The sequence below is a fragment of the Protopterus annectens genome, chromosome 3.part0, assembly GCF_019279795.1.
Source record: "Protopterus annectens isolate FY-2018-M chromosome 3.part0, PAN1.0, whole genome shotgun sequence".
Lineage (NCBI taxonomy): Eukaryota > Metazoa > Chordata > Ceratodontiformes > Protopteridae > Protopterus > Protopterus annectens.
Window position 1 is genome coordinate 1476140385 of NC_056731.1, and position 22453 is coordinate 1476162837.

Here is a 22453-nt window from a genome sequence, read left to right on the forward strand (position 1 = left end):
GTCATGGCCACTGCCAGTGGCCTCTGACTGATTACAGTTGCAGATGATTGCAAATTAGGTGCTCCCATGGAATCCCACACAATCTCAACAGTTATCAGGCTGGGCTGACACACACATTCAGTTGTTGTCAGAGCCAAGAACTAATACTAAATGGCAAAGAATGCACAATACCATCCTTTCAGAAGTCATCCATCCTGGTAAATATTGTATTGTCTGCACACCTACAAAAATTGACCCAGTAGTCAGGGTCTTATGGACACAGGAAGTGATCTAGCCTGTGGCTTTCACAGGTCAGTAAGATGTGGGGATTCATTCAGTGCTGCACAACCTATAGAGAAAGGTATGGCATGTAAATCCCAGAAAGTCATTCTTGCAATGTATTTGGCATTCATCACACCTATCATTGAGTGCAATGCCACCTTTGGTGTATAACTACACAGGCATACCCAACAACTGTAACAGTCACAGAGGTTCCACAGTAAACCAATATACAGTATACACAACATGTCCTATGCAGACCGTGTCAAGCCATAACTGTGTATTCTGTCTCCTACATGCTTTGGAGGGGAGGCGTATGGCTGTCATACTGGGAGGTGTCGTATCACACTCTGTACCTCCTGCATATCCAAGAATAGACTAGCATGTGAATTACCTGTTCTACACACCTACACCTTGACTTTGGTATAAATAGGACATGATGGAGAAACAGGCATATAACCCAGAGACTACACCTTATATGTAACAGGCTCCCCATCCATATAAAGCACACTTCAGCTGTAATGCACATCATGTGCAAGTTACACAATGGGATGCAGAACAAGGCAATCATAAATGGTTTAGGACACATGTGTCTAATGGACACAGGGAAATTGTAGATGGTTCATCCCATACATCACAGCTTGTACATGTCTCAACTTCCAAAACCCTGCTTAAACCTATCAAGGGTATCAGACCTTGTTAGAGATTAGGGATGCATGACTAGGCTTAAAGAAGTCATTGTTCTTGTTAGCCTATTATATACATATGAACCTATGGAGCCATGCACCTATACTGTTTTACCTGTCGGAAGACATTTTTCTTCTGTGATGACATTCCATCCTGTGCTCTGATGTTGATGGTTTTAGTGTAGCTGTGTACCCATAGGTGTGCCCTACAGAATCCTGAAACTAAAACATAAACAGTTCCATGGAACACCTTTCACTGTGTAAGTATACAGCCATTACAACATCATTCAATGTAATGTACACAAAATAATGAGGTTTACTCACTACAAATGGCAGCATACAATATCTGTTAGTGACCAGTACAAGTGGCATGTCAAATTCAACAATGGATGAAACAAATACATATTAATTTAGATAGTGACCCTGTGCATCAGCTACTTAGCTTCATTTCCCTGCATCGATGACAAGGATGACAGGGATGTGGCACAGGTGTCATCACTTGCACATGGTGTTGTATGGGGGTGCAGAAGGCCTAGGCTGACCAAATAGGTTGGCAAGCATGTGTATGTGAGTCAGGAAGGGAAGCAGGCAAGATGGACCATGGAAATGTGGTGTGAGTGTCTGTAGGTGACCTGGTTGTGACAGTGATATGTGAGTGTCTGCATGAACACAGTCAAGTCTACATGTCTGTATGTTGGACAGCTTTGAGCTGTGCATGGTAGAGCTGACAGTTCATTGTCGCCACCCCCAAACATAGGAACTGGCTGTGCTAGGAGATGCACTGACAACTCCATGCCCAAGGCTAGAAGCCGGGCTAGTACCTGAGAGTGACTGCTGTCTGCTGGGACCATGTCCTCTATCGGAATGCCCATGATGATGACCCATGGCTTGCAATGTCTTGGTGTGGACAGCACACATCCCTCTGGAGTGCTGGATGTACTGCCACTACAGGAACGTGATTGTGCATGGTCATGTGGACTCTCAGCAGATGTAGTTGCTGACCTACATCCACAAGTTTGATGCTCAACTCCAACCAGAATTTCCATCACAGACAATGTGCACTCCAAGACAGATAGTGTGTGACCTGTCTCAGACCAATGTCTTTGCACTGTGTCAGTCAACCAATCCAGGGTATCAGCAATATGGTGGAGGAAGTCAGGGATGTCAGACTGTGCTGCATCCATGACCCTGAGCATTCATCTGGAGTTCCTTTCCAAATGCGCCTATGCCTCCATGAAGGCCCTAAACATATGCTGAGTGACACATGATGAGACTCCTGCAACAGGTGGTGGAGGGACAGCAAGCTTCCTACGCGCACCCCTATCAATCCACCTGTGTGGAACCTCACCAGCTCTTTGGCTATGGCCAGTATTGTCATTCACTGAAGCCATAGTAGTCATACTACCCTTTTCAATGTCCCCAGCCTCCAACTGTCCAATATCTGTGGTCTCGGGGGACTGGGTATGCATAGGCATAGTGACTGTGCATGGTGATAATGAGGGCAGAAGAGGGATGTCAACCTCTGTGACAGATTCAGCCCCTGCAACACCCCTCCAGGTCTTACTTTGGCCACCATCATCATTAGAGTCTGAAGAGACACTGACATGAGGCTGTGAAAGGGAAAGAGACCAACCCCTCAGTCACCTGTGATAAAAAGGGGAAAGCAGTACAGTAATACCTGCACTACTATGCTCTGTAGTACTTTGTTGCAATATATGTGAAGCTTTATACACTGCTGTCACTATTACAGGCTTGTTTAACCCCCAACCTCATATAGTAGGACATTAGGACATTATTTTCTAACAAAACGCTGTCGTTACTTGTAAATTAAAGCTCTTTAAACAAGAATTTCATGAGCAGCAATGATGTACACTGTTGACATTTGGCAAAACTCTGCACAGTTGACACATATGGCAATCTGTAATGTCCTGATAATACTGTCAAATCTATCAGTGTGGTCAAACCTACAAGGCAAAGGTATGAGTCTAAACTATGTACAGTCAGACAATATCTGTACAGTTGGCAATCATGCAGACAGTACATCAATCCAGCCAGCATGCCTGGGATGACACTTTAGCAAATACATTGCACTAAATCTACATCTCTAACAAAACAGTGTTGTACTTACCAGGAGCAAGAGCACAGCCTCATCCAATTCCTGACAGTCCTGTGAAAATTTGAGGGAGAAGTAATGTAAACAGCAGCACATGTTGCACTATAACAGGGTAATAAATCTAAATACCTCACATTCACAGTAGCTACTATGTTAATTGGTATTTTTGGTCACAATCTGAGCATGAGATTCAAAGTGCTACTAACTTCTTACCCCCACCAAGAAAACACTTGACACCCACGTAAAACTATGTACACCCTGGCACATTGAATGCTACAGTATTCCAATACTGATGCAACTGAGCATACCTGGACAATCCACTTGCATGAAAACGGTGGCATGCACATCCACAACGTACTGTGTGATAGATATCTGGGAGTTGTCCTGTGTTCCTAGGTTTATCAGGAATTTCTCAGTGGCTGACAGTGGTTATTTTTCTGCAGGCCCTCCACCAGTGACACCACAATCCCTGGTCATGTCCACTTCTCTTCTGTATGTGGCATGGATTATATCAGTGGCACTGTCTTGCACCTGCTCATATGTCCTGCTCTGGTGACCTATACCATTCACATGGCAGACAAGGTCAGGCCAGAATGCTGCCCGCTCTTCCCTGTTTGCCCCACCCCCACCCCCACACACCAGGAGTTGATGGTGTTGATGCAAGACCTCCAGGATGATGTAATTTTTAGCATCTGTAAAAGGGCCTCTGTGTTGAGGATACATATTTCCTGAAAGACAAAATGAGAACACATGTCAGGATCACATGTGAGAGTACAGTATATAGAGATACAGCAATAAAGGAAGTATTCACTGCTTGATTAGACCTCTCATATTCAACAGTGTGCAAACATACAAATGGTGTGGATGCAACTAATAGTCAGCTATTCCAGTGTGTGTCATGACAGATACTGATGTATGATTATGCACCCAGCACAGACATCCATTGCAGTGCAGCCCCTAGGGGTAACACCACCTTATAATTTATAAAAACAGCAGTGCCAAACAAATAGTGTATTATTACAACTGCTATCAAGGGAAATTTCCAGGAGTCTGGTGTACCTAATTAACACAAAGTATTCTACCCTTACAGTGCTCTAGTTCCTCTGTTGGTGTAACACATCTGGAGATCAATGACATGTCATCAGTACAGTTATAAGAAAGGCTTAATGATCAAATGCCCGTTTCCCTAAGTATATTCAAACATATGCATCATGTTGGAAAAAATGGTTACATACCTGATGGAGTACAATACTCCTCTGTTGAAAGGTACAGATATATAAATGTTGTGCCAGTGAGTTCACCATGCAAAGTAACTCTCATACATAATGGTTCCCCTAGCTAGATGTTTGCCTTTTTAACATGGTTCTCATTAGCAAGTGATTGCATAAGAACCAATCTGTGCTTCTGAAATGTTAATTGCAGCCTACACTGCTGATTTGTAGTATAATCATCCAATCCCATGCAACCACTGAACACGATATAAGGCATCAATGTAGATTACAACCCCTTTCTCATATGTTGGGGTGAAAATTACTGGGATAAAGATACTATGTCATTGCCAAGAGAATGTCTGTAGCAGCTACTTTTTACATATAGATATGTGTGCTACAGGCTAAAGCTAATGTTGCAGGCAATAGCTATAAGCAGAGATGGTGAGCACTTTGCAGGACAATAAGCTTTAAGAGTAAGTGTGAGACCTGTGACAGCCTTGTCGTATAGCCATAACCAGATTGAGGGAATCCATCCCACTGGAAATTAAGTTATGTGTTTAAGGTAAGTATGTTAGCCAAATGTATCACTAACAGAATAAAAGGCAATATGCTCAGTGTGTCCTAGAAAAAGGCAGAGGGTACATTAACCATTATGTCAAGCAGCTGTACAACTGCCAAGTAAAGTGTTATGTCATGGTAGTCTCCTGTTACATGTGTACTGGAAACCGTTGTGTCTAGCATGACCTCCATATATGTATATTACTTTTGCAGCTGAGATTGTCTGTAATATCACTAGCAAATCATTGTGGGCTGCAGCCTGATATTACTGGGCCACAATTTCACTACACACTTTGAAATCCTCTGGAAATTCAGGCTAATGCATGACTTGACATTCTATTCACTTTTGACTTTTTTAATAGGAGTAGTTAAAAGCGGTCCTATCTGAAGGCCTTTTACTTTATTATTTAGAAGCAAACATTCCATCTGTACTACTTTGGTTGGATAAATAGGTGATGAGACAGTCATACATATCACAATTTATAATGTTGATGTCCACATACATGTATTTTCAATGCTAGACTCAGCTGTAGTTGAATCCAGGACCATATGGACCAAAAAATAATGCTCTCAATGCATTTTACAGACTGAGCTACAGAGTAACTGTCACTGCATGTGTATATTTACATGTCATAGATATAATTTTACAGTTATCTGCTATTCCATATCTCACTTACATTTATTATTATGTGCATGGCTTTAGAGATCTGTATTTGTCTACCAGAGTCCCAGTTAAAATTCTATTTTTTCATTAAGGTTTTAGCAAGTGTATTTTTTCATGTTGTAGATATAATTGCAGTTACCCGCTATTAGATACCTCACTTACATCTATTCTTATGTGTATGGCTTTATAGTGATGTAGTTCTCTACTAGAGTCCGAATTCCAGTGCTATTTTTCTATTAATCTCCTAGCAGATTTGCATGGTATGATGCAATGCACAGCATTGCTTAAACACACTTAATGATGAGAACTTGAGCATTATTATGTTTTGATTACAACACCTGTGTTAGTTAGCAGCTGTGTGTCTTGGCGGATTGATCCACTGCTCCACAGGTGTGATGGTCCTAAGTTCAAAATAGGTAGCAGGTGTACTTTTTGAACATGATTAATATTTTTTTCAAAAGCATATATCAATATAATGCTATTTAGCATAGCTAAGCGATGTAGTCTGGTGCACCACATCATGCAAAAAATCTTTAAAGAAAAGAAAAATCGGGAGACAGGGTATTGGCGAAAAGGGTTACAAGCAGGGGAAAACATAGTGAAAGGCACGTAGGTATGTCCTGGAAGGGTGTAGGAAAGAACCATAGCTATCCATTTCTTGAACAGCAATAACTGTGCACTTTAACAGATTTTTTAGCTGAATTTGGACTGACACCCCCAGAGAGGGATGACAACAACAAGTGCATTGTCAGGCCAATTGGACCAAATGAAATGTATTCAGTGGACACGTGTGAAATGGAGAGCTATGTATGGGACAATATTTTTTTTGTGTGACAGCTGCCCATTTTTTTAAGGTGAGAGTGGAATGTTGGAGAAAGGGCATAGGTATGTATTGGGGAGGTAAGTTTGGAAGATGAGGATGCTTTTGCAGACAGACTAGACAGAAAGACAGCAGACAGTGTTGGTGTGTGACAAAGAGGGGGTGAACATCCTGGTTGGGGAGGGTGTTGTGGAATCCCAGTCCCATAGACATCAGACATGGTAGCAGTGTGACTCACGTCATCACCCATGAGACTGTCAGCACTGCTCATTCATTGCTCCTGTGGAGGCAGTGGTTGACTCCAGTGCTTGAGGTGAGGCCACCCCACCTAAATGGACAGCATGCTCTCCATCCAGCGTAGGTATTCACCGACAGTGCGCTACAGCAACCCAAGTACCATGCCTGGCAGTTCCTCATGGGTGACACAATCAACCCCTCCACTTACCCTCCCAGAGGGGGAGCCACTCCCAGCCTGTGTGAGAGAATTACCCAATGGAGCAGGTAGTACAGATGCAGCAGAAAGAGCAAGACTAGGCTGCGGCCCATATGTGCTGGGCCCTGGTGCTACCGCTGGGGGAGCTAAGGTAGGTGGATCACCTGGGACTGGTCTACCTTGTCACTCTGTAGTAAATTAAATATAAACATAAGATGAAAATAAACATAACCAAATAAATATTAGTTTTAACATAATAGAATATAATAATGATTAATCAAAAGAAATATAAAAGAATATAATGAGGAACACAACAATATATAATGTAAATGAAAGTATTTAATAGCAAAGCAATATGCAATTATACATAAGGCTAACACAAGAGAGAGTTACAAAAATATACTAATATCAAATCATAATAATAAATGACATTAATAAATTAAAGAAGAGAAGGGGTGGGGTGAGAGAGAAGAAAATACCATTAGTAACTTTGCAGGTAATATTACTACACAGACTACTACTACTGTATACTTCTACATATGTTCAATTTCAGTTGTGAGTACAGTGATTCCAACTATTGTATAGATGATGTTGCACGTACATAGATCTCAACCTGTTAGCATGGGACAGTATGGGCTATGCCCTTGCACATGGTGGCACAGAGGCACAACTACAGGGAACATTTTTACATAGTGTGCTCATATATTAGTAGCAAGGTGTTCTGATAATGGACTTGCCAATAAATTGCATTCCAAGTAATTTCATGTATCTGCTAATCAAGGACCAGACATGTGGGTCACTAATCATGACTGTCAAAGGAAAAAAACTTTAAAGAACAATTCACTTAAGGTTCAAGTAAGGCACCCTTTATTAACTTGCAGCAAGGAGACAAAGCATGCCTGCAAAATGATTTGTCTGACCATTAATGATTAGTATGGTACTTTTATACAGTTCTTTCCATGTCACACAGTCAATGTTACTATTCTATTGACATAGCTAGACACAACTTTCTGTATTGTTCTACAGAAAATGTTACTAGACTAATTGCTGACTAGTTGAGAATAACTGCTGATTTACAAAATATTTGAGAAAAACAACCTGACCTTGGGGCTTATTTTAGCCCACCACACACTTTCTATTATTCAGTTGTGCAGTTCTAATATATGTGTTACATTTTGCCTAGATTCAAGGTACATTTCTAGCTTAGGTACAAGTAATGCTGACTACAGTTTATACTTTCAAGCATCCTTTGTTTTCATTATCAATAGCTTCTAGCAGCTGTGTACTTTCTCATGGCATAAGCAGAAAATCAATAACTCTTTGTTAAGTCTCATGACACTAGTAGAAATGAAGCACTTCTTATTATTTTTATGACATTAGCAGAAATGAAATGCTCCTTGTTATGTTTCTAATAGCTGTGCAGATTCATGCAGTGTGAACAGAATAAATGTATTAATCCTTTTAAACCTTGAATGCACTAAGCATGCATATTACTAATACATATTTTTCTAACATTTCCCCCCTTTTAATACTTTTATTCTACTTTCAAAATAAGCATAAACAGTTTTTCTTCCCCTAACCTCTTCCTACTCAGGATTTGCAGTTAAGAGAGTCATTCAGTTTAAACTTATGAAAGCATTTTCAATTTTTCAGCAATTCTTCAAGTTCAACACCTTGGTATAAGGTTTCTGAAACTGACATGTCTATAAAGTCTTTAATCATTCTTTTCATGCAGGGGATGCAGCAGCAAACACTTACCACCAGTAGGATCATTCCTACACAGATGGCAATCAGGATGTTCATCAGGATACTGCCCCATCCCCCAAACAATCTCTGGAAAAAGTCCATCAATGGATTTGGTCCTGGTTTGGTCATAGCCGACACTTGCTGAATTACCTCAAGGTGATTGTCTATCTCGTGTTTGTGGTCAGGAATATACGAACAGCACTCCTCCTGGATTAAAGCGCAAGTACCTCCTCTTGCCGCTAGGGTGAAGTCAAGAGTCATGTGTTTTTTTAAGTATTACAGTTCTCATGGCAGTCAGTTCATCAGTCACCAATTCTAGGGCAGAAAAGATTGCATTGCTCATTATTTTGAGAAGTTTAGACAGTTTTCTCAGTTCCCAGATTGATTTCATTGCTTCATATGCTGGCCGTACACCTGCCCACGAGATGATGGTATCACCCAAGTCCATATGAGACAGTCCATTTTTCCCTAAGCCCACAGCATGATGTTTTTTCCAGCCTGCATGATTTGCCCCACTGGATTGACAGGCTTCTTGATTTCTCGTCGAGCATTCCAAATTTTCCCCTAAGGTAAAACTGCTGTGCGTCGTATGGCCGGAACCAGGTACCCCAAATAACAACTGCCAGACCAATTCTCAGGTAACCACTTGTATGCTTTTCTACCACATACAAAATAACAGTCTTCTACTTTGGTAGTAACTTTACTATGTCCTGGCTCTGGATGAAACATTTTTTGTCAACTATAATCAGTTGTTTAAAAAGGTCAGCATTATGTTTTACTTCATCAGTTGTCCTACGCATCAGTTCAAAAAATGAATCATAGCTTGTGTTGCAATAGGAACCTGTGTTATCAGTTTTATTGTAGCATTTATAGGGAACAGTCACATTGCAATTGCTCCAACCCACCTGAACTGTATCATTTTTGTAAAAACACACAGTCCCCTTCTGTCGAACAGACAAGTGCAATGCTACTTTATCTTGTGATGTAATATCTGATGTATCATAGACTAAATTTTCCCAGGTCTTGTTGGCTCCTAGGGGGCCTGAAGTTAACAATAACCCCCCATATGCTGTTGACAAAGCTGTGCAAATCCAGCAATTCGAAACATTGAAGGTCTCAGCATACACATATTTGATTGCCTGGTAAGTGTTGAAGTTTGGGTGCCACTCTACATGCAGCTCTCCACGCTTATTCAGTTCAGTTTGTGTGGCTGGGAAAAGGAATGGCCACAACAAAAAGATTATTGTCACAAGTACAGTCAACAGGGTGATTATGCAATACTTCTGCGGAGATGGTTGTTCTGCATTCCTGTTTTCTCCGACTTCCGAGTAGTTGTATTTGGATTTTTCTGGATTCTATAATTTTTGCTTTTGACGTGATCTTACTCTCTGCCCTAATAGGACCTTCAGCACCAATGGTTTCTTCACTGGGGTTGATATGGATCAGTCCAATTGATCTGACCCCCCTTTGTAGCCAGACTTTGTGCTGAGGGCCCCGATGGAGAGGTAAGATTTTTGTCCAGTTCAAAGTTCTTAACTAGTTTGCAGTGCATCAAGTGGATCCACGAAGCTCGCTCTATCTTGACTGCAGTGGGTGTCAAAAGAAGCACCTGGTATGGACCTTCCCACCTTGGTGATGACCAATTCTTCTTCTTTATATTCTTCACCCACACCCACTCCCTGGGGATCACTGCCACTTCCAATGTTTTGGTTTGTTCTTTATCTGAAACAGAATTTGACTGCAACAGATGTTTAGAATTCATGCCTTTTTTCATATATTCAGCTAGTGTAAAATTAGCTTCCTGGTCTGAGGACATGAGAAGTTTCCAATGGGGTGTATAATAAGCCCTTCCAAATAGTTTTTCAAAAGGAGTCAATCCTTTTGCAGTCAGAACAGTTCTCATGCTCAACAGTGCCAGGGGCAAACAATACAGCCAATTCTTTCCTGTCTCAGCTATTAACTTTCTCAGTTTGTTCTTTAATATACCATTATGTCTCTCAACTAGCCCTGCAGATTGCGGATGGTATGCACAATGATTTTTTTTAAAGAAATACCAAAATGCTTACTTAACTGCTGTATGGTTTGGTTTACAAAGTGTGTACCATTGTCACTGTAGATCCTTTCCGGAATGCCGAATCTAGGGATGATTTCTTTGACAAGTACTTTTGCCAGCGTGGCTGCATCTGGATTTTTGGTTGGAAAGGCTTCCACCCATCTGGAAAACATATCTACAATGACAAGACAATACTTCTTATCTTCACATTTGTTCAATTCTATGAAATCCATACAGATAGTGTGAAACAGATATGGTGGTGTAGGGAAACTCCCTTGCTTGGGCTTTAACGCCTCTTGTGCATGATGTTTGTTGCAAATTTGACACATCAAACAAAATTTTTTAGAGTAGTTTGTAAATCCGTAAGTTGTGAACACCTGGTTCACCAGCTGTACCATCCCCCCTGTTGAGACATGGCACTGCCCATGGCTCAACAAAGCTGCATATCTAAACAAATTAGATAGTAGTATCGGTTTCCCTTCTTTAGAGATGTACAGCCCCTTTTCGAGAATTGCTCCTCGTTTTACCCATCTTTGTTTTTCAGCTTGCGTAGTGAGTGTCTGCATTGTTTTTAACATTTCTAAGTCTAAAATCTCAGAGTGTTGTAGTTCCTCATTTAAAAGAAATACTTCTGTAGCTGCTTGTTTTGCAGCTGTATCAGCTCTCACATTACCTTTTTAAATCCTATCTTGTTGCTTGGTGTGAGCTGTGCATTTACAAATGGCTAGTTTCTGAGGTAACTGAATAGATTCTAAAAGATCTAAAATAAACTGTGCATGATTTATAGGTTTGCCAGTAGATGTTATCATTCCTCGGTTTTTCCACTGTTGCGCAAAAATATGTATAGTGGAAAAAGCGTACTGGCTGTCAGTAAAAATGTTTACACATTTACCCTTTGCTAAGATACATGCCCATGTCAAGGCAATCAATTCTGCTGCCTGTGCAGATAAGTTGTGTGGTGAGGGTTTTGCTTCTATAATCTCAGTGTCAGAAACTACTGCATATCCTACTAGGTTCTGTCCTGCAGGACCACTTTTGCACGAACCATCCACGTAGTATGTCACCTCGGCATCATCCAAGGGGACATCCGTGAGATCTTTTCTAGGTAGTGTCTTTTGCTCAATTACCTGCAGGCAGTGGTGTGGTGTGCCGTCTGCAGGGGTTGGGAGCAAGGTAGAAGGGTTCAAAGTCGTGCATCGTTCAATTGTCATATGAGGTTGGCTCAACAATATAGTCATACAGGAAAGATGCCTAGCAGGGGAAAGATATGCTACCTTCTCTTGCAGTAAAATAATCGTGACTGCATGAGGCACTCTCAAAGTGAGAGGGTGGAATAAAACTACTGAGGCTGAAACCTGTACTGCCATTGTAGCTGCAACTACTGCTTGTACACAGTGGGGTAAGCACCGTGCCACTGGGTCTAGTTGTGATGAATAGTAAGCAATGGGGCAGTGCTTGTCCCCATGCTGTTGTGTTAACACTGATGTCATGTAACCTTGCTTACAATCTACAGTTTGGAAAAAACGTTTATGGTAGTTTGGTAATTCCAGAAATAATGAGGATGCTATTAACTGTTTCAGTTTGCGGAAAGAAGAATCTGCCTCTGGTGTCCATTGTAACAAATCCTGTGCTGCCATAGGCTTCTTATATATAAGGTCAGTTAGAGGTGCAGATCCCAAGGCATAGTTTGGAATCCAGCTCCGGCAAAAATTAGTTGTACCTAGGAAGGACATCATTTCCTTCTTGGTAGTGGGTTTTGGTGCTTGCAAAATTGCTACTTTTCTGTCCTCATCTAATGTTCTACCTTCTTTGGATATTACATATCCCAGGTATTTGACTTGTTTTTTCCAAAGCTGCAGTTTAGTTTTATTTACCTTATGTCCTTCGGTGGCTAAAAATCGTAATAGCGCTATGGTATCTTCTCTACAATCTTGCTGGGTGGGGGCCACCAGCAAGATGTCATCAACATAAAGTAAAATCTGACTGCCCCTTGGTGGGGTAAATCCCACCAAGTTGCTTGCCATTTCTTGTGAGAATATTGTTGGACTTTCAAAATACCCCTGTGGTAGTCGCATATATGTATACCTTTTCCCCTGAAATGTGAATGCAAACCAATAATGGCTCTCAGGGTGTATCGGTATCGAAAAGAACACATTGCTGATGTCTACCACAGAAAAACACTTCTGTTGAGGTTTTAAATCATTCAACAGGGTGTGTGGGTCTGGCACCGTAGGTGCCCTTGGTATTACTGCATCATTTACAGCTTGTAAATCTTGGACCATACGCCATTCTCCAGTTGCTTTTTTAACTGGAAATAAGGGTGTGTTACATGGTGAATCAGGAGATCCTACTAGTATCCCTCCTTTAAGTAAGGCTGCTATAATAGGCTTTATCCCTGACTCTGCATCTTTTCTTAAGGGATACTGTCTTTTCTGTGGTCTAAATGCTGACTTTGGCATGATAGTTACTGGTCCCGCTGTACGAATAAGTCCTACATCTGATTTTCCTGTTGACCAGAGAGTTTCTGGTATATCTTGTAAGGCATTCTCTTCCTCCTTTAATAGGAGTGCCAATCAGCTGTCCTTGCTAGACTGCAAGTGTACAGCTGGGTTGGTCTGAGTTATCCAGTTCAACTTCTGTATTTGTATTCCCTGCTCTGACAGTTCTAATTCTGTCTGTTTCTCCCATCTCGTGACTTTTTCTCCTAGGTCTGCCCATTCTATATTTTTGTTCTTGGTCAAGCTAACATGTGGTAATCTATTAGATTTATAAAGTGTAAAGAACTCCTGGGGCAATGAACAGCTGACTACACTGTTCCCTTCTGTGTCCCAGTACAGGTTACGTAATATCAATCTGTTTGCATGATTTTTAAACAATTCTTGCTCATATTCCTTATCAGGTCCTGGTGTGTTACAATAATACAAGGTACAGTGCAACAAGTGTTGCTTATCAATGTCAAGGGAGGGGAACTTGCTGATGGCTACATTCATTAATTCTTCGGTCACAGTTCCTGGACCAGTCATAACCAAGTCCTGGCTGTACCAATAAAACATTTCACCCTCCGATTGCACTGCAAAGGTATCAATTTGTCGCTGTGCTTCCATACCCTGCATGGTTGAGGCTACTGCTATACCAAATAGTTGCATGAGGTCTCTGCCCAAGAGGATTACTGGGCATTTTGCAGAAACAACAATTTTGCTTTTCTGAGTCAATCCTGAAACTGGATCAGTTATTGCAATATTACGGGAGAGGGGATCCCGATACAGCTGTCCATTAGCTGCTTTTACCAGTATGTAATCAGGTGACTCAGTGTTTTCTGGTAGTTTGGAGGGATGTATCAGGGTTCGTGATGCCCGAGTCACACAAGAATTTGGCTTCCCTCCCTTCTACCAAGAGTGTAACTTCTGGTTTTGTGTCTGCTAAATAGAGCTCCAAGCTCAATAAAGCTAGGTCTAATATTTCATTTTCTTCACTATCACTAACTTCTTGCACTTCCTCTATCCCCTCTGTCACATCCTCTACTCCCTCTATCACATTCTCATTTGTCCATTCTTCGCTAGCCCCTTCTAGTGATTCCTGACTACCATATAGTCATTCCTCACCCTCCTTGTTTTCCGTGGTTGCCTTCTTATTTCTCCTGCAATCCTTTTCCAAGTGTCCCTTTTTACCGCATTTGAAACATTCTCCCCTTTTGTTTTGCCCTTCAAAGTCCTCTCATCGCTGATCAGATTGTTTGTTTCCCTGTGCATTTTTCTTGCCCTTTTTCCCGGACTGTACTACGTAAACTTCTGCTCCATCTTCTACAGAAAATACTTGAGCTTTCTTTTTCTTTTTGCTATTAAAATGCCTTTCGGCATGCCTAGCATATTCAAGTTATGACTGTAACCTGCTGGTACAATGGTCTACCATGTGTTTTGTAAAAAAACTACTTATGGGTGAAATACTGCCTTTTAAATATGCATTCTTTAACTGCTGTTCATATGGGGAATCTTGTATTTGATCTTCAGGAACCTGCATTCCACAGTGGTTATTAAAACATTCTAATAGTCTGGCATAATACCGGTCAATAGTTTCACCTTCTTGTTGAATGCATTGATTAATGCAAGTCCAGTCTGCCCTAGGCTTCCATTTTTCAGAGATGCGGTCTGTAAGACCTTTTACTCTGTTGTCTAGTTCTATGCTGCTATGTGGGAGGGGTCTTTGTGCAGCGTCATGGGGATTCCAGTTGCCACTGATCATGTGCCAATCTGGCCCCACAATTTGTCTAACTACTTTTTCTACCTCTTCTCCATTTAGGTTATAACTCAGCCTCATTCATTGTAAATATTCTGAGCATTTTCTAAAATTAACTTTTGGATGGGGAATTCCCTCAGTGGCCTTCCGGATATCTTCCGGTGACCAAGGTCTATACACTAAAATAGTTGGGTCCTGATTATCTTGTCCTGCCTGAGGATTGGTTACTTCTATAAGTGGACATATTTCTTCTTCACTCATAGATCGTGAATTCTTAACAATTTGATATAACTCGATGCCTTCATTTGAGTTACCTGCCCTTGTTCGAGACCTGGTCCTGATGGGATCTCTAATAAATGGTTTTACTTTTATAATGCCTCTATTTTCAGTGACAACAGGAGATCGTGGGGGTGGACTAACTTGTTCACTTGCTTCATATTCTGATAAGGGAGGCGGAGGGGCCAATGCTATTACTAAGTTATTGTCCTCCTTATCTAAAAACATTGTTTTTGAATTGTTCTTTTGTTCCCTACGGTTTACTTCCTCAACCCACCTGTGTGCCTGAGGAATTCCTAATTGGCGTTGCTTTTTTACCCAACCTTTGGAATCATTTTTTAGCTGTTTGACAAGTTTGATAAGTGAGGATTTTTCTAATTTTCCATCAGATTCGTACTTATTAACCCATTTTGAATAATATTTAATATTGTCGGCGCGCTGCGACTGCATGTATTTTGCGTCTTCTGGTAATGGCGGATTTTGGGGTCTTTTTGTGCAATTATTACCCATTTTGTTCTACACTTTTGATCGTTACGTAACTTCTCTTATTTTTAACATGGTACCATGGATTTTGTTATAGTCTCTTCAGAATGACTGCCTACTTATTCTGTTTCTCCTGATCTATGACAAGGCAGTAATCTTTTCTGTCCCTGACTTGTAAAATACAGTCCTGACAAAAACAATACAAATCTAGTCCCTGATCTATAATAGAAAACAGAAAAAAGTAGATTCATCTTACCTGAGCCTACAAGATTGATCACCTGATTCGCTGAGAACCGTCCTTCAGTCACAGATCAGAAAGTGGCTGGCCTCTTTTGTACGACAATTCAGTCGGAGGGCTTTTCAAATAAGAAGAAGCAATTTGGTTTCTTTCCCGTACTGTTTCAACCACCTGGCCCGTTTGATCCGAGGTGAAGAGAGGGTTCCGGTCTGAAGGACCAATCTGGCAAAGGAAAAAACTTCAAAGACCAATTCACGTAAGGTTCAAGCAAGGCACCCTTTATTAACTTGCAGCAAGGAGACAAAGCATGCAGACAGAATGATTTGTCTGACCATTAATGATTAGTACGGTACTTTTATACAGTTCTTTCCATGTCACACAGTAAATGTTACTATTCTATTGACGTAGTTAGACACAGCTTTCTATATTGTTCTACAGAAAATGTTACTAGACTAATTGCTGACTAGTTGAGAATAATTGCTGATTTACAAAATATTTGAGAAAAACAACCTGACCTTGGGGCTTATTTTAGCCCACCACACACTTTCTATTCTTCAGTTGTGCAGGTCTAATATATGTGTTACATTTTGCCTAGATTCAAGGTACATTTCTAGCTTAGGTACAAGTAATGCTGACTACGGTTTATACTTTCAAGCATCCTTTGTTTTCATTATCAGTAGCTTCTAGCAGCTGTGTACTTTCTCATGGCATAATCAGAAAATCAATAAGTCTTTGTTAAGTCTCATGACACTAGTAGAAATGAAGCACTTCTTATTATTTTTATGACATTAGCAGAAATGAAATGCTCCTTGTTATGTTTCTAATAGCTGTGCAGATTCATACAGTGTGAACAGAATAAATGTATTAACCCTTTTAAACCTCAAATGCACTATGCATGCATATTACTAATACACATTTTTCTAACAATTACATTCTGGAAAATTGTGACAGTTGAGAGGTATGTTCATGTACACTAAGTACACTAGACAGCTGGTCATTTCATAGCTGGCTGCCATGGGATTAGAACCCACAAGCAGTGACTACAGGAAAAATATCCACTTCCTTTGAATATAATGAATTCTCAAAACGCCATTGCCTTTAAGACATTTATTGCAACATTTTGTGTGAAATCATACATTTGCACACATGCATAGCTGTGTGTAGTATCACATTGGAAATGAGATGCAGTGACCACATGAAAGAGCACTTTATTTGAAAACAGTGGTTATTAAATCACCATCTTCCTTTACACTGTAATGCTTAATGTCACATGAAATCTGGCAGTTACACACATGTATGACTGTGTAGGACGTCTGTTGACCTAACCGTATGCCCTGTTCATTTACTGAGTGCTATCTACAGTATATTTTGGGGTACAATTATCTTAACTGAGGCTTTACACTTAATTTGGGTACTGCACTACATATATTTCTGAAATTCATTGATGCATTATTTCTTAGTTAATATGTAACAGTTGACTGTTGTCAGATTAGAACACACATGCAGTAAATACAGGAATAATAAGCACTTATTTGAAAAAAGTACTTATCAAAGCACAATCTTGTTTTAAACTTTATTGATATTGTTCCTTAAAACCTGGCATTTAAACACATGGATAGCTGTCCAGGACTTCAGTTACCTTACACATATACTATATTCATTGACTGGGTGGAATATACAGTATTATTTCAGACAAAATGAGCAGAACACAGGCTTGAACCTTACTCAGGGTATTGCATTGCCTTCATTTCAGACATTTGTTACTGCATTCTTTATTCATTTACATTCAACAGTTGACTGGTGTTAGATTAGAACACACATGCAGTGAATACAGTAATAATGCACACTTATTTTAAAGATTACTTATCAAAGCACAATCCTGTTTTAAACTTTATTGATAATGTTCCTTAACAACTGGCATTTAGACACATGGATAGTTGTCCAGGACTTCATTTACCTTACCCAGATATCATGTTCCTTGACTGGGTGGAATATACAGCATTATTTATTATTTATTTATTATTTATTTCCAATTTGATAACCAGGGAGGTCCACTGGGCTCAAAAAGCCCTTTTTCAGTGAAAGCCCAGGGAGAAAAGCTCCATATTACATACAAGTAAATCAAACATATGATTATTTAAAACAAACGTAGAATTATATACTGAGATAAAGCAAATTACAATTGAAAAAAATGAATACTCTTCATGAACATGTGTGGTTGATTAGAGAGCCATTTGCACAGCATAAAGTTGAACTGAGGCAGTGGAATAAGCTGACAAAATATTAAAAACTATGAAATTGTAATATGTAAGAGACGGAACAGCGATCCTTTTCCCAGAGGAAAAAAATCTCTGTTCCACAAAAAAACAAATAAATAAATAAATAAACTTCAAAACACTAAATAAAGTGGGGGGGATTCACTCCCCACGCCCCCTACTTAAATATACCAAGTCCGAGATCGCACCACAGTGGAGGAAATGGCAAAATGGGAAAAAACATTGCTGTTCCGTGTCTTCGGGATTTCAAGTTTTCGCTTTTAAAGGGTCGATAAATCAGTGTTCGCTATTTTAAGCATTCGCTGATTTAATATAGAACCTAGTTTTATACCATAAATAGAGTTCGAAGTATTTTTTTCTCAGGTAAATAGCAAATGTTGGAGGTGTGATGGGGAAGAGAGGGGTAATAGCAAGCATATTTTCTGGGCGTGAATATTGATTGATTTAATATAGACCCTAAAACTACCTATGTAAACACTTCTAAGCAAAGATCCCAAATCTTCTAGACTTTGTTGCATGTATGGGGGACATACATATATCCCCCCCATTAATCTTGTTTGACTAGTTGTGAGGTGAGTTTGCTGTTGATATTGATTGAGACACGTCCAGCTTTGATTCCTGCCTGTGCAATTGCTGGCGTGATGCAGAGGTACTGGAAATCAATATCCCCAAACCTCAAAGACCTCTTATGCATGCACACAGCAATGTCTATCCTCAGCAACTTCTAAAAAATATAACAAAAGTGACACCGAACACCACACATAAGCCTACACCCAATGTACCCCTGGAAAAAAAGCCCATAAGGCAAGCAAACAATTTACCAGGACTCTTGTCAAGGGGGACTCCATTGTATGACACACAGATGCCCCACTTACTAGACCAGACAACGAGAGGATTAAGGTCAGTTGCATATCTGGAGCCAGGATCCAACAAGTTACACATGCACTCAAGTAATTGCACCACACTACCAGTATGATTGTATCATAATCAATGTGGGTGTAAATGGCCTGAGACATACCACTCTGGATTATATGAAGAGAGACATTATATGCCTCTATGAATATGTGTCAAAGACTGGTATGTGTGTTGCACTGAGCAGCACTCTATCTTCACCAAGGATGATGCCACAGTATGAACAAAAAATGATTGACTTTAACAGTTGGCTTTGTTTCCTGTGTCAGTCCAGGGAGGTTCAATATCTGTCAGCCTGGAAGATGTGTTCAACAGTCCATTTTGCTTTGTGAAAAATGGCCTGCACATGTCCTGATCCCCCACCCCCAGGCTTCAGTATTTTGGCTAAAATTTTATCCACACCCCCTTGGAGCCATTTTTATACAATGCCAAAGTGATAAACCTACTGCTATAGAAAATAAAACCCAAAGGAACCTAAAGGTGCTACTGCTCAACTCCACAACCTACAAGCTCTACTAAGTCTGGAGAATATGGACAACTGTGCTGTTACCAAGACAAGGTTTGAAGCTGAAGAAAGTGCTCTGGCAGTGCAAGCTTACAGTGCCTTCCACATATTTAGATCATCAGACATACAGAGAAGGCCAAAGGAGAAGGTATTTCAATCTACATTATCAACAAATATACCTCAAGGTTGGTTAAAAAGGATGATACCCTGGAGATCATCCACATGCAAATTACCTTAGATACAGTACATTACAATATCTTAACAAGTTATTGGTCACTATCTATGGCTCAAGAATCTCACAACCCTTATCTAGACCTACTGGAGGCACTCTCCATCCAACTAAAAAGTTTACTCATGGAAGACTTTAACTTTCCCTCTACAGAATGTGAAACACACACTGCCATCAACTAGCTGGCTCAATGTTTACTGGGATTTGTTAACACAAATGCCCTTGATAATTTAGTGTGCACTTGAATCAGAGGCTAAATCATACTGGCCCTTATCCTCACCAATATGGTAGAGCACTGCACAGCTCCACCATGCCATATCCCCAACATGTCATATCCTCACTGGCGAGGTCAGATCACAAAGCTGTCTCATTCAAAATAAAAGTGCACTGGGGAAGGGACAGTTCAAACGAAAACACTCTGAGCCAGAAAAGCTCAAAGTAGCAAATGAATAATGGCTAAAGGAGAGTATTATACCTGATGAAGCACTGACGTGAAATCTTGTGTGCGGTATTTTTTAATAATGTGAAGTTTTCTTAGCTATGGAACTCCCTAAGCTGTAATTGAGTTGTTTGCTCATATGAAACAGAAATCAACTTGGAAAACCCAGTAAAACCTATTGTAGTTAGAAACTATTCTAAATCAAACATCCCATTAAGTGAGAGTCCGTTAAAATTCAGTGCTCTGACAATCACCGAGTTTACAACAGCCTATGCAGTATTATTCACAGAAACTCTGTACAAATGGAATGGCTAAATAGAAGCTGCTGTACATACCAGAAATAAGCCCAAAACAAACCTCAACAACAAACTACACTAGAGGAATCCTAATGTTAACAAGGTATATAACAAAATGAAAAAAGTCATGGCCAAAGTCAGAAAAAGCATCTCTCATGACAAGAGCTCACTAATAAAATTAAAGAGGAAACTTAGAGTACTAAGTAAATCCAAGACAGCCAATTACAAGGTCAATATAGCATCTCAGGATAAAGACAACCACAAGGCCTTCTACAGCTATGTCCAAAATGTCAAAGGTAACATGCAGCAGTGCTCAGAACTGGCAGTAAATGGTACCACCTTGACTGAGCAGAGTGACATAGATAAATTGTTGGCTGACAAATTCAGATCAAATTTTCCCCCTTCCCCTGCCACCCCTTGTGAAATCCATACCAGCATAACCTCCCAAGTATCAGCAGGGAGCAGGTCATAGTGTCATAGTGCCACTCACTAAGACTAAAAACATGGCCAAAGTGGCCCTGACAATATCCCAGGTTGTTTTCTAAATAGCATAAATCATGACCTATCAGTACCACTTGAGTCACTTTTCCACTATCACCCCAAAACAGGGTACATACCAGTTTGAAGGAGAATAGCAATGGCTTTTCCCCTTCACAAGGGTGGAACATAAACCTGTCTTGGAAACTACAGGCCCATTAGTCTGACTAGTCTAAAATGCAAAGCTATGAGAGGGAATTATCATGGAAATGATCAACAATGGCATTTGCAAACTACAGACCTTGAACCCATCCCAGTTTGGTTTGTCAAAGGAAGGTCATGCCTGCTTAACATGGCAGACTTATCTGAAAATGTAACCAAAGCAATGGATGAAGTTGAAATAGTGCATACTGCCTATCTCGATCTGGCTAAGGTATTCAATACAATTCCCCACTCAAGTATTGTGGATTAACTCACTGAACTAGGCATGCATTCCTACATAACTCATTGAATTGCCGACTGTCACACAGATAGGACTCAAGAAGTCAGAACTATTGGGACCACCCCCACCAAGAAGCATGTCAACAATGGAGTACCACAGTGCTTCATATTGGGTTCACTCCTGTTTGACATCTAATTCTTGGAGGTCAAGACTAACGTCAAGGGCCTCTGGCTCACCAAGTTCACAGATGACTGCAAATTTGGGGCTATCAATTCCCCCATGACACTAATATTTTGGAAGAGGATCTAACACAAACAAATGACTGATGTCAAAGCCATGGATTAAAACTCAATGCAAAGAAGTACATTATAGTGTCTTTTGGGAAAATATCTACCCAGGCAAATTGTTCCATTGATAATGCACTCCTAAGAGCTGACCTGGTAGCTAGTGATCTGGGAACATATGTAGATAGCAATCTGACCTTTGACCAACACTTAGGATAGTAAGAAAATAATTTTATGTTGCCCACCTTATAAGTAAAGGTATGACATTCAGATCCAAGAAAGTTATAGTATCACTCAACTCATTCCTTATCAGACACATCACTGAGTACAATGCTCCCCTTCAGTATTTACCTAATTAAGCACATGCAGCAGTTGAAATGCCCACAGAGGTTCCTCACCAAGAGATTCCATGGTATTAACTCACTGTCCTATATAGATTGCCTTAGATTCCTGCTTTTATACTCAGTCCCTTGCAGGTTGTTGAGAGGTAACCTATGCTTGGCATATAAAGCATCCTCAGATCCAGCCCTAACAGAACTTTTGCACATCTGCAAAACAAGTAGCACCAGAAACACTAGATCCAGGAATATGAACTTTGCTTGCAGCATACTATGCTGGCAAGACAGATATGTGACTCAAATCATACCCATACTATGAAATAGGCTCCCCATCTATGTGAAGCAGAGTCCATCCATAACTACATTGAAGCATAACATTGACCATTGTATGGGATATTGCAACCTAATTCACAGGCTGGCTGTCATGTCTCTTATAGACAGATGCCGATTATAAACATTCCCTAACTAACACCCCCCACAAAT